This window comes from Arvicola amphibius, chromosome 3 (assembly GCF_903992535.2).
Source record: "Arvicola amphibius chromosome 3, mArvAmp1.2, whole genome shotgun sequence".
Classification (NCBI taxonomy): Eukaryota; Metazoa; Chordata; class Mammalia; order Rodentia; family Cricetidae; genus Arvicola; species Arvicola amphibius.
This window is the reverse complement of record NC_052049.1, coordinates 184,112,443-184,124,573: the sequence shown is the minus strand read 5'-3', so window position 1 is coordinate 184,124,573 and position 12,131 is coordinate 184,112,443. Positions and strand designations below refer to the sequence as shown.

The following is a 12,131-nucleotide window of genomic DNA, read 5'->3' as shown; positions in this document are numbered from 1 at the left end:
TACTGGGCATCACGGACTCTAGAGCCACTGCTACCACTAACCCAGAGACCTAAGGACATAAAAGGGTGTAATAAGAAGGGAAAGACCTGCTAGGTGGTAGTCACACACGCCTTTAATCCCAGTACTAGGAGCCAGAAGCAGGTGGATCTCTGTGAATCCCAGGACAGACAGGGCTACACAAAGAAATCCTGTCTTGAAAATCAAAAAAAAGAAAAGAAAAAGAAAAAGAGTGGAGAGACTCACAGCACTGATGTGGGATTCCCTTCTATGTGCTGTGAATATGTTTTATTACCATTGGTTAATGAATAAAGCTTTCTCAGCCAATGGCTTAGCAGAGCAAAGCCAGGTGGGAAATCCGAACAGAGATATAAAGACAAAGTAGGTGGAGTCAAGGAGACACAATGTAGCTGCCGAAGGAGACAGATGCCAGGATTTACCAGTAGGCCACAGCCTTGTGGGTGATACACAGATGAAAAGCAATGGGTTAATTTAAGATATAAGAGCTAACTAGAAATATGCCTAAGCTATTGGCCAAGCACTGCTGTAATTAATATAGTTTCTGTGTGATTATCCAGGTCTGGGCAGCAGGGAACAAAAAGATCAGTCTCTGTCTACATGGCACAGATCTTCTGGGTTGTCCACACTAATTCTACCTTGGGTAAGTCTGTGTTTTTGTTAGGCCTCATGAGAAGCAGGACGAAGCGTCCATCTTTGAAATCCATGTCCACCCTTGTGACCTTCACAGACTACCTCTGAAGACCTGGGAACAGTCACACAGCCACAGATGGGACAACCACTCCCAAAAACTACAGTAACGGGGAGTCATGGAGACTGTGCTCATGGCCTCTGAGCAAAGCAAAGCCCATGAGGCAGGGTGTGAGCAGCTGCACCGCAAAACCCCTGAGCACCCAGCTGTCTAGGGGCTCAGCAGCATCAAACCACGGGGGCCTAAACGCCCACCACTAAGCCCAGACACCCAACTCCTTTTCAGTAAAACAAAACAAGACACAACATCGTGGGGGCTAAGGACATAGTTCAGTTGGCGGAGTGATTGCAATGCATGCTAAAGGTCCCATCATGAACTGAGCACAGTAGTTCATATGATCTCAGCACAGAATGCCTACGATCTTAGCACTCTGATGGTAGACGCAGGAGGATCAGAAGTTCAAGGTCATTCTGGGCAACTGGAGACTCTGTGTCTACCCTAAACAAATTCAAAACCAATATCTACAGACACTAAGGGTCTAGAATACAGAGGGCTATGCTAATCTAGCCAAATGCTTAAAATCTTCATTCAAATAAAAACCTAAACACCTGATTCTGCTTATCTAGTCTTGAGTAGGAGGAATACCCTGTGCACAACGCTATGGAAGTGGGCTGGCCCAAGCAGAGCAAGCCCAGGAAACCTGAGTCACACGGCCTTCACTGAGCAGATCAGGAAGCATGCCCCATAGAGGGATCCAAGGGATCCGGGAGGAGCTGGGATGATCTCCAGTCTCCCCCATTCCCAGGAAGACCCTTTTGTATACAAACACAAAGGCAGTTGGCCCCGGCATCTAGCTGGTCCTGGGCTTAGTCTCCAGCAGTTCCCACAGTCGTGGCCACATAGAGCTCTCTCAGCTACAGAACAAAAACATGTATCCACCTCAAAGACAGAAGGGAAGCAGGCTCCATGGCAGTAGCTTGCCTTCTCTGTACTGTGCCCAGTTGTTTGGCCCAGGGAAACTGAAGCCACTAAGCAAATATGGGGCCAAGCAAGGGGACCTGGAAGCAGGGTGGAGACCTCTCTGCTGCAGCAGGGTTGAGATGCTTGGCTAGTACCACATGCTTTCATTCATCAAATCCTGGGCTCGACCCTCCAAGGTGGTAGCGTTTTTCCTTGGTTCAGTGGCTGGTTTCACAAACCCTGCCTAAAAAGAAGGTCATTCCAAGATGAGGAGAAACACAGGCTTCAAATACCTGCAATCGACCTGAAGCTAGTCAGCTGTGGTTGACGTTAGAAGGCCGTGGAACTGGATGTTAGGGTAAGCACTTAGAGCCACAGAGAACAGTGGCGTGTACACACTTCTCATAGGATCTCACTTCTATTACATAGAATGTAATTTTTCCAAAGCCAATTATTTCTTTTCTTTTTTTTTGTCTGTATTAATTACACATCATTTGAGGTTTCATAAAGACAATTGCTTTGGGGTATACTGTGTACTTTGCCATATTCATTTTCCCCCATTTCCACATGTTAGTCTCTTCTCCTTTTCCCCCAACTAAGCTCCTTCCTTCCTTCAGTCTGTCTTATGATTCCAGATAATACATAGTCATGTATATAACCATGTGTGTGCGTGTGCACACGTGTGCACGGGTATGTCATCAAGAAATGATAAATGGCTTAGTAACTGAACATTAAACAGTGATGTAGGAATTAGTGCTTACAGGTATACAGGTGTGTCTACAGAGAATTCTAGAACCTAGTGTGTGGCTGTGATGCAAACACTGGCCTAAAACAGCCTGAGCAGGAAGGGGTATTTCACCTTACAGCTGACAGTCCATCACTGAGGGAGGCTGAGCAGGGACAAGGCAGGAGCTGCTCCCTGGCCTGCTTCCCCCGGCTTGCTCAGGGTCTTTCTTCTAGAGCAAGGACACCTGCCTAGGGGTGGCACTGCTCACAATGGGCTGGACCCTCCCACATCCCTCAGCAACCAAGACAATGCCCAGACGTGTCTACAGGATGACCTGATAGATGCCATACCTCAATTGAGATTCTTCCTAGCTATGTCTAGGTTTGTGCTAATTTAACAAAAATTAACTATGGCAACCTACAAATAAGATAAAAAGTGTGCTGCTCATCTTTATAAGTCTGGCTTATTTCACTCAATATGACGATCTCGGGCTCCATTCATTTTCTGTTAAATCACAGAATTTCACTTTTTAATGGCCCAACTAATATATATGTATTGCAATATACATGTATGTATGTATATATATATATATATATATATATGTTGTAAGCATATACATTTATGTATTCCTTTGATGGGCATCTAGTCTGTCTTACATCTTGGCTCTTTGCATAGTGCCTCAGTGAACAGGGATATGCAGATGTCCCTGTGGACTGTTGACTTAGCGTCCCTCATGTAGTTAGCTAGGAACAGGACAGCCTACTCACACAGTAGCTCTATTTTAGTTTTTGGCAAAGCTAGTGTGTAGGTGTGCACGTGTGTGCAGATGCCTTTGCCTGTGTATTCACATGTGGAAGCCAAGGGTGTGCTTGAGGTGTCTTCCTTGATCATGCTCCCCCTTTTTTGACAGGATCTCTCAATGAGCTCAGAGCTCACTGAAGTGGCTAACATGACTGCCAAGTGAACCCCTACCAGCTGACTATCCCTGCCCCCCATGCCAGCGCTGGTGTTACACAATGCCCCCCACACCTGCCTTTGCGTGGGCACTGGGGATCTGATGTGATGTCAGCTCATGCTTGCACAGTAAACACACGAACCACGGGGCCATGTCCTGCTCAGAATTAGTCTTCTTCATGCACGGATTTCAAAATCGTTTTCCTCTTGTTCTTAACTCAGCCAGGAAACAAAGAGTCGGGGTCAAGGAAAACGGCTTCCCAGCCTTAAATCATTTCCAAACATCGCCAAGGAGTGATAAATTTCTTAGTAACTGAAAATAAGACAGGAATTTAGGAGTCCATGTTATCAGGTCTTTAGTAATAAAATGAGAATTTACCTCCCCCAAAAGGAAGGAAAGATAAACTAGCTTCCACTCTGATGGACTTCCATCTAAATGAGAAATTCGGGGTAATGCTATAAATAGTGAGGTTAGAGAGGAAGAGGGGAAACGTATCTAAACAGTTCCTGAAGAGACTCTGGCAAATCCTGAAAGCTGACTGCATGGAGAACTTAAGGGAGAAGGGGATTTGAAGAGGAGAAAAGAGCTACTGAGAATATGTGATAGTTTTGACCTTTTGTATTCATTCTACAGATCAGGGCGCCATTGTCCATGGCCAGCGGTTTACCTAAAGCCACGCAGCTCAGTAGCTTTAGTCAGCAGTGAAGGGAGTGGCTGCTGGCCTCTAGCCTCCGTCTGCCACTTTAATGCTGTTCTTCCAAAGGAAGGTTTGCTGCCACAAGCAAATGGGTGAGTAGATGGCTACAGTGGAATATTATTCTGCCTTGAAATGGAAAGAGATGTTGATACATTCTACGACATAGAATATACCTGGAGGTTACTGGGCTAACTGATGTTAGCAAGTCGATTCTGCTTGTGGGAGGGAGCCAGAGTAAGCAAACTCATGGGAGAGAAGGAAGGCTGGTGGCTGCCAGGGCTGAGGAAGAAAGGGATGGGGAATTAGTGTTGACTCAGGCGTTTCAGATGGGAACACGAAAGAGTTCCGGCGAGAGGCAATAGTTTGCCCAGTGTGAGTGGCATTGAGGCACACTTCAAACACAGCTACAATGTTAATTATTATATATATTTTTGACAATAAAAATTACAAGGAAAGGAACTGGAGAGATGGCTTAGCTATTAATAGCAGGATCTGACCACTCTTGCCAAGAACTAGAGTCAGATTTCCAATTCCAGGGGATCCAACATTCCCCTTCTGGCCACCACAAGCACAGCACTCAGAAGCACATGCCTACCTACTGACACACAGGCACACGATTAAAAATCAAGGTTTTTTTTATTACAAAATAAAATAGAATTTTAACCCATTAATAGCTGCTTCCACCCAGGATCTAGAAAGCAAGATTCTGCCTCCTCCCTCTCCCTGGGCATGAAACAGTCACATTTCAGGGAGAGCTCCCGCTGAGAACTGAACAGAGTCAATGCTGTGGCTGAAGCAAAGATACTTATGAAATAACCAATGATGAACAGCAGTGCTATCAAAATTAAATGTAACTAAGGCTGTCTGCCCTCAGTAATGGTGGGGCTTGCCTCCGGAGTACCTCTAAGAGAAAAACAAAACAAACAAAAATCCCGAAGCATGATCTTGAAAGTTCATAGTATGATGTCCTGAAGAGTCATCAGCTTTGTAACATAAAAATTAGAGACCTTTCCCTGTGATGGTTCAAGGCCCCCGCAGACCACAAAGAAACCAGCATGCCGACGGAAAAGGGCCACATGGCGAAACCTACACTGTACAGAAAAGGCCAACAACCTCCCCGTGCTCAAGCTCAATACATCCTTAATAAAAATAAAGCCTTCATCCATTTCCCTTGAACCCCAGTTCTCATCTCTACCACTTGGCTATGAACCCTGACCCCAGGCAGACAGGGTGACACATGCCTTTGGCTGTAGCATCCAGGAGGCAAAGCCAGGAACCTCGCTACATAGTGGGTCCCGGCGGGGCAATCAGAGCATATGTGGCAGGACTCTGTCTCATAAAACTACAAGAAAAACGCTCACCCCAAAGTGATGTGATCTTAAGTACGATCACAAATTCAAGTGCCTGCCCCAACTCCCAGCACCTGAGAGGTGTTTAATAATTGTCAGGTGACTTCCAGTCTGGGCATTTCCAGAGAACATTCCTCAAAACACTCAGCCACACAGACAGGCACTTTTAGGACAGACTGGAGAACATGGACATCTGTAATGTTAGAGATGTAATTTAGACAGTAAACCTGCACGGTGTGTGAAAACTTATTTGACATTTAGAATCCAATTTTGCCTCAAAAGTCTTGACTCCAAGAAGAAACTTAGAATCCTTGAATTCCAGGGCCACTTTCAGAGACCTCTGACCTCCTTTCAGCCCTGACTGTCCTGTGGAGCCACTCTCCATTTCTCGTGTCCTGTGTTTCATGTGTGTGTGTGTGTGTGTGTGTGTGTGTGTGTATCTGTGTGTTTCTGTGTGCATGTATGTGTCTGTGTGTATGCGTGTCTGTGTGCCTGTGTATGTCTGTGTGTGTGCGTGTCTGCGTGTCTGTGTGTGTGTGTTTGTGTCCGTCTATGTCGGTCTATGTGTATGCCTCTGTGTGTCTATGTCTGTCTGTGTGTACATGTCTACATTTGTGCTTGTGTGTGTGTGTGTTGTCTGTGTCTGTCTGCATGTGTGCCTGTGTGTGTCTGTGTCTGTGTGTACGTGTCTGTGTCCGTCTGTGTTTGTGTGTGTCTGTGTCTGCACCTGTATATGTGTGTCTGTCTGCCTATGTCTGTGTGTGTGTCTGTGTCTGCATGTATGCCTGTGTGTGTGTCTGTGTCCATCTTTGTCCATCTTTGTTTGTGTATGTGCCTCCGTGTGTGTGTGTGTCTGCATCCGTCTGTGTCTGTCTGCATGTATGTCTGTGTGTATGTGTCTGTGTGTCTCTGGTGTGTGTGCATGCCCATATGTGTGTGCACTCATGTATGTGGAGGTGAGATGTTATCATCAGGGGTCTTCCTTAGTCACTCTTCACCCTCTCTGGGACAGAACTCTCACTGAGCTTGTAGCTCTCCAGACCATGCTGGCAGGCCAGTGAGCCCCAGGGATCTTCAGAGCTGGAATACAGATGTGCATTTTGAAACCGGCTTTTTTTTTTAAACATGAGTTCTAGAGGATTGAATGGGGTTCTCATGCCTATGCAGCAAGCGCTTTACCAACAAAGCCATCTCTCCAGCCCCAGGACCCTCTTCTTAACTAGACAAAATACAGAACAGCAGCCTCTTGTTTAATTCACTGTATTTATTTGAGATGATGTTCGTAAATGCTCTTTGGAAAGCAGAAAGCCCCATGCAAAACCAGGGCTCATTATTTAATAAAAATGGATGGGCTTCTTCTTGAATTTTTAAATGGATGGGCTTAGCCCTTTACAATCCTTTCTAAAACAAAAGAAAAACCCACCCAAAGCTCAACCGCTTTTGATTTGTAAATGGATCACGATTGATTTTTATCCCCTGTTGGGTCCTGGCCTTCAACATTAAGAGGAGAAAAAACAATTGTCTTCACGACTGAATGCCTTGGTCTGGTTCCTTCACTGGGCATGACCACTGCCTTAAGAAATGCGCATGAGGAATAAAAGGCCAGCTTCTCCGAGAAGTCTTTAAAAATCAATATTAAAGCACAATACAGTGTGATCAATTCAGACCCCTTCAAATTAAAAAAAAAAAACATTTGTACACCGCATCAGGCTTTCCAGCAGCCAGGGCAGAGGACTGACCCAACAGTTCACTAAAGAAGCGCCCACTGATCACCCTCTGAGAATATTACATGACTGGAAAGCTAATCAGAAAATTCTCATCTGTTGAGCTTGGAACTCTGTTAGGCACCTCAGACCCCTCATTAGGAGGCCCATCTCCCCAGTTTACGGGAGAGGACACAGAAACTTTGTTTGTGCAAAGCCACCTAATTGGAAAGGCAGAACAGACACTTTTCAGTCATAGGGATGCTTGGTAGCACTGCATCCCAAAACACAGCTGGCACCATCGCCACTACTAGCTACTTTTCTTTAAAACAAAACAGACTACATTTACTTGTTTGTTTATTTACTTACGCATTTGTGGGGCAGAGGCATGTGCACATGCTACTGCACACACGCGGTGGGCAAAGGACAACTTACGGGCATCAATTCTCTCCTTCCACCATGGGCCTGGTGCTCAAACTCAGGTGGTCGGGTTTGGCAGCAACTGTCTTTGCCAGCTGAGCGTCCTGCTGGCCTCTGACTGCGCCTCTCCAGCAGTGAACACTCTGTGAATTTTACCAGGCTGCTCTACCAGACTCGTGAGATTTTCCCATCATGATAAAAAGATGAGTTGTTAACAGTCTCCTGCTGAGCTCTGGCTTCTTGTCTTGATGAGTTCAGGGATAACGGATACAGGCAGCGTCTGTAATTAAGTCTATCACATGTACTGACTTAAGTTTTGGGAGGCTTAAAAATACCCTGGTGTGGTATCTGGAGACATAGTTGGGGGATCTGATACCTCTGACCCCCAGGGGCCCCTGGACTCACACGCACACACCCACACGCAGACACGTGCTTACAAAGGAACATTTCTGGTGAATATACAGTCACTAACGCTCAGCAGTGCTCACTTTATTTTTCTGGGAGTCTCCCCCAGTCACCCCCCCTTTGTTCTCATCTTCTCCCATATTCCGACAAAGACAGCCTAGGGGCACAATGACACCATTGTGCAAACGTCACGTGTTGTTGAAGGGATGCACTGCGGGTTTATCTTACTTGATGGCCTACTCTCTCTCATTTCCGGTTCCTTCTGTGGTTCCTGATCCCAACAGGATATTTTGGTAGCCTCTCCCATCCAACAGGGAGCACCTGAGTGGCCATGAGAAAAACATCCTCTGCCAAACCCAAGACCACTATGTTTTAAAAGATCAAAAGCTTGAGGAACAGGAGAGATAGCTCAGTGGTTAAGAGTATGTACCATGCTCACAGTTCAGGTGACTCAAAACTACCTGTGAATTCAGCCACAGGGAATCTCATGTCCTCTTCTGGTTTTCATGGGCACCTTCACTCATTTGCATGCACACGTGTGCATGCATGCACATACACACACACACACACACACACACACACACTTAAAAATAAAATAAATCTTTCTCCCTTTTTTGCTTTTATTTATTTATTTGGTTTTTTGAGACAGGGTTTCTCTGTGTAGAATTGGATGTCCTGGAATTCATTATGTAGACCAGGCTGGCCTTAAACTCAGAAATCTTCCTACCTCTACCTCCCGAGTGCTGGAAATAAAGGCATGTGCCACTACCTCTATTCTTTAAAAAAAGAAAAAAAAAGCTCAAGACATTTCGAAAGGGGACCCATCCTCAGAGACTTTATCAAACTAACTTTCCATCTTCCTAAGATTGCACAGCGGACCTTCAGGAAGCCCTACGAGGAACCACCACTACAGAACAACAGGTCGGCTTCCTGAGCCCTGTCATCTGAGCTTTCCCATGAGCTCCCCCATAACAACCGAAAGAGGAGTGGAGGCATGCCATCACCCACTCCCACTGCAGAGCAAGCAGGAGCTTTAACTATGCCAAGGAGGAGGCTGTGTGGTTCATTAGCCTCCAGCAAGCCTGCCTCGGCCACTTCTGCGTTCTGCCGTTGTTCAGAAAGAGCCTGGAAACAGGACGCTCTCCAGCTCCTGCCCTGCGCCGGATGCTGGAAACAGGACGCTCTCCAGCTCCTGCCCTGCGCCGGATGCCATGACTTACAGCAGCCTTCTTCTGTCCCTCGCTTTGCTGACTTACACAGACTGTAAGTCACACAAACCTTAAGCAGGTTTCAATTCCCTCAATCATACAATGAAATAATCACACAATGAATTAATGCCTCCTGGAGCTTGGATGTTGCTCATGCTCTTGGGGAGAGGTACCCAAAAGAACATGTGTAGGTGGGGAAGTCAATCCTACACAGCACCAATGTTCAGACATGGAATTTCCTATGTTCTCTCCTACAAGTGGAAGATTTCTGTTTTGAATCTAATTTTCAATTATTGTAAAAAAAAAAGTTTAATTATGACATTTTCAAACACATAATTTTTCATATGTGTATGTGTGCATACACGTCAAGGCCCAAGATTAGTGTCAGGAATCATCCTCAGGTGCCCTTCTGCCTTATTCACTGATGCAGGGCCTCTCAGTCAAACCCAGAGCTCATGGATGCAGGGCCTCTCAGTCAAACCCAGAGCTCACCACACAGCTAGTCTCACTGGCCAGGCTCCTGTGGGGACCCCACTTGTCTCCGCCTTCCAGTGTTGTGCCACATTCACCTGGCATTTGTCTGGGGACCTAAACTCTGGTCCTCGTGCTTGGGTGGCAAACACTTTAACCACTGAGCCACCTCCCCATCCCTCATGCATGTGCTAGTACCCTTTCCTCGGATCCCTCCCTCACTATCATCTCCCATGGCCCCTCCCCATGCCCACTGGGTCTCTTTCGCTCCTCACATACTCCTCCTCTCTTCTTTATTCTACTCCTGTGCTCCACTGCCCTTTCTTCCGAGACTGTATCTGTTGGCTTTTGTCTATCTGATGCCTACTGGGAAGTTAACAGAACTAACCCGGCTCTATCCCTGAAACAGTCCCCTTACAGTGATTAATAAACTTTGCTTAGTGCCTAGCTCACTGGCATCTAACAAGCATGTTACCATATGTAATACGCTCAGCATATACCATGTTCGCAGATATATGCCAGACACTGCTCTAAGAACTCAAAAGTATTGATCACTTAAGGCAGACACAGAATTTAAATCCTCATCAGTAGTCCATGAGAGGACGCTGTGGAGGTAGGAGCCAGACTCTGGCAACTGGGCTCTGAGCTTTGTTCCAGATACCGGGTCACGCACCTTCCACACAGCGAATCACCAAGTGAAAACTCCCACTTGCATAACCACGCTTATCTGCATAACAACCACGCTTATCTCTCTGGACCTGGACGCGCCTAGCAAGCTGGTCTAAGCGACTTCAGAAAGGTTCTGTTAAACACTAAATGCTCCCATTGTCCTTAACCACAATGTGATTCCCCACCTGGAACAGGGAGCTTGCATCACTGAGATTTTCCACATTAAGAGAAAATCATGATTGTTTTAGGAACCCGAGTTGGCTTTGTTTGGAGCTCAGAACAGGGAAGTAGAGGTCTCCAAAACTAACAGTGCAGGAAAGGGCCCTCTCACTGTGGCCTGCCTCCCACCTGGTCCCCTCTCACCGGTCGTCTTCTAGAGAGATCTGAGCATCACCAACCCTCTCGTTTTACAGACCCAAGAACACAGAACCATTGTCCAGTCCTCAGTTGTCCTAAGCAGCTGCTCTTTGTCCCAGGACTCCCTAGACCAGCCCCACCCCTCACTGTTTTCTTTGCCAAAGCACAAATTAGAATGTGTGTCTGTCCTCAAGAGAGAAAGCCAGGTGGGAGTAAAACCATCTTGCTAATGTCCTCTCTGGCTGCATCTGATCATGGAGTGAGGAAATCGAGAAAGCAAGAGGTCTGAGTTCCTGAACTGAGCCCGGCATCAGTTAGCTACTTCTGCATAACGACTGCGATTCTTCACGTCAAATGACCACAAATGTTGGTTTCTCACTCGCGCAGCTACACACAGAGCTGGGGTTCAGCTTACAAGGGTGGCCTCTGGCTGCAAACTGAAGTTACGTCTGTTTTATGCGTTTGTGTTTGGGGACCCGAGAGTGGTTTGGGATGCGGGAAGTGCTGAGATGGGAGTGTGGGAACCCAGTGTCCCGGCTTGGTGCTCATGTGCTCCGACCCTTGACTGATGACTTGACTTTTATCTATCTGTTTGTTGTTTGTTCATTCATTCAGCTGAGATGGGGGCTCATGTACCCTGGAGGGTAGGGATGCCAGGGCTTCATGCATGCGAGGCAATCACTCTACCAGCTAAGCGACACCCCTGGTTATATCACCACCGTTTTTAAGGTGAAAGTTTTCTTCCCATTAGTACAATATCGAGGCAAACAGAGCCAGAGTTCAGCCTTCCCATCTGGCCCAACTAGAGCCAACCAGGTGCTGAAGCAGAGAAGAAAGAGGGCAAGGAACATGGCCCATGCCTCGTGCCACGTCCTCGATGGCCTTTCTGTGGAGTACAACTCACAGAACATCCTGCTTGGGGCTTCCAAGTTCCACACGGTGCTATGCCCACCCCCCGTAAGACAAAACTAGTTTACAATAGCCAGACAGTGTCAGAACCCTGTCGACAGTCACAAGTGCAAACCCTAAGAAAGCCCAGGGAAACGCCAGGCAGTGTGGACCCAGGCCAGGGAGACCTCTTTTCAAACAGGTGAGAGGCAATTAGAAACCAAAGAGCTTACACTTAGAGAGGGAGTTAGTTTGGCTCACCAGGACAGGCCTAGGAAAGGAGGGAGTACAAGTCACGGAGAAGCATCTAAAGCTCAGACTCAACTGGCTGAACAATAACTAAGCTTTGCCCAAGCATCTGCAGTTCTAAGCAGGGCACTGGAGAAGACCCCAAGTGCGCCCTGTGCTCTCACGGCATATCCGTGTAGCTCACTGGTCTCAGAAGGGAACATGGAGGATGGAGCTGAAGTTGGAGCTGAAGTGAACCTGCAGCCAGAGCCCACCAAGCTCTGCTGGTGGATCCCAGCCTGTGTGGAGTTGTGTAAGTGTGTGGGGTGGGGGGGGGGGGAAATCCATGTTTATTATTGTTTGGCATGAAAACGTGTTGTTATGCAGT

At 46.8% G+C, this 12,131-nt stretch overlaps 1 protein-coding gene across 1 annotated transcript in view; it reads right to left on the bottom strand.

Moving 5' to 3' along the window:
* Itga9 (integrin subunit alpha 9) overlaps positions 1–12,131 on the bottom strand; it is a 299,897-nt gene that overhangs the window by 258,535 nt on the left and 29,231 nt on the right.